Raw genomic sequence first — 1,899 nt, forward strand, 5'->3', positions numbered from 1 at the left:
TAAAGCAAACGTGATAACCACTACACTACAGAAACTGCTGCTACTATTATCAGCAAGGAGTAACCCGAGTTTTACATATATTCATCGCACGAATACGAAATTCCAACATCATGTATTCATGAAAATTCTCTGTTACAAATACAGTACTTCTCACATGTGTCAGAGACCTCTGTTTCCAAAATAAGGTATTCATGAAAGCAACTCATCTCTTTTATAAATACGTTACTTACTGCATGTGTCAAAAAGGACTGTTTCCGCCTGGTTTCGAACCAGGGACCTTTCGCGTGTTAAGCGAACGTGATAACCACTACACTACAGAAACTGCTGCTAGTATTATCAGCAAGGAGTAACCCGAGTTTTACATATATTCATCGCACGAATACGAAATTCCAACATCATGCATTCATGAAAATTCTCTGTTACAAATACAGTACTTCTCACATGTGTCAGAGACCTCTGTTTCCAAAATAAGGTATTCATGAAAGCAACTCATCTCTTTTATAAATACGTTACTTACTGCATGTGTCAAAAGGACTGTTTTCCGCCTGGTTTCGAACCAGGGACCTTTCGCGTGTAAAGCGAACGTGATTAACCACTACACTACAGAAACTGTGACAGACACCTGCTCACCACGCAGCATCTGAGGAAAACACGACACGACAGGGCGATACACAAACACAGCACGGTGAATTCTAGACATGGAACCGACAGGACAGGAACGGAACACAAAGGAAGAAATAGGGACTCTAATCAGGGGAAAGGATCGGGAACAGGTGTGGGAAGACTAAATGATTGATTAGGGGAATAGGAACAGCTGGGAGCAGGAACGGAACGATAGAGAGAAGAGAGAGCGAGAGAGTGAGAGAGGGAGGGGGAGAGAGAGGGATAGAAAGAGGGAAAGAACCTAATAAGACCAGCAGAGGGAAACGAATAGAATGGGAAGCACAGGGACAAGACAAGATAATAAATGACAAAACATGACAGAGAACGCCCTATAAAACTCTTCCATGGTCCTGATCAGTGATGTCTCGGTAACTACACAAATGTTATCCCTTAACGTCAGTGGGGTAACATCTCACCAAAACCCTAAGAATTCCACTGACTTCTGTCTTATAGTTACTTAGCCTTGCTTCACAAGACCATTCCAGATATTCAACTACTTCTACTATTAGGTCTACCACCACACTCACTACTACCATATCAGGGGTCTCCAACTTTTACTAGCATGGGAGCTACTTTTAAAAAATGAAACAACTTGTGACCGACAATTTTTTTTTTGAGCTTTCAAAAAGGCACATTTTCCAACTCTTCCCCGGGTCCTTAGTGTACAAGAGAAAGTACACGGGAATGTTCCGTTTTAATGTGCCGGTCTAGCGATGGTTCTGTACTGCTGCTGCTCATTTCATGGCAAAGTTAGCAAATTACAAATAATAGATACAAATGACCTACTTACTCATGATCTACTTCTGCCAGGTAAGCCTACTTGAAGTTAACATTTACTTGAGAAGGTGTTGGGGAAAGTATTTCTGTCAACCTACAAGATAGTTATCACATCAACTGGCTACACATGGAGTGATAGACAAACGTGCACACCACACAGACAGACAGGGGCAATATTGTGTTAGGTTAGGCTTTTTAAGCCAATAGTGCATAACCAGTGGTGGGATAATTTCAAGAGGGAGGGGAAGAGAAAGAAAGAAAAAAGCGTGAGCGTGCTGTATTTCTGATACAGTATATATCCACAAGTATATAAAACAAGTACTATATCGACATAACCTGAAAGGCCGCTCAGCAAGGAAGAAGGCACTGCTCCAAAACCACCATTAAAAAAAGACAGACTACGGTTTGCAACTGCACATGGGGACAAAGATTGTACTTTTTGGAGAAATGTCCTCTGGT

The 1,899-nt window shown here is 41.6% G+C and overlaps 1 protein-coding gene and 1 non-coding gene across 3 annotated transcripts in view; both read right to left on the reverse strand.

Moving 5' to 3' along the window:
• The window catches only part of LOC124041375 (alpha-2,8-sialyltransferase 8F-like), a 17,508-nt gene that overhangs the window by 6,363 nt on the left and 9,246 nt on the right, over positions 1-1,899 (reverse strand). The gene's annotated exons all lie outside the window — the stretch shown is intronic.
• On the reverse strand, positions 250-322 carry trnav-aac. The gene has a single exon. It is a non-coding gene; the product is annotated as a tRNA-Val (tRNA).

Source organism: Oncorhynchus gorbuscha, linkage group LG08 (genome assembly GCF_021184085.1).
Source record: "Oncorhynchus gorbuscha isolate QuinsamMale2020 ecotype Even-year linkage group LG08, OgorEven_v1.0, whole genome shotgun sequence".
Taxonomy (NCBI): Eukaryota; Metazoa; Chordata; class Actinopteri; order Salmoniformes; family Salmonidae; genus Oncorhynchus; species Oncorhynchus gorbuscha.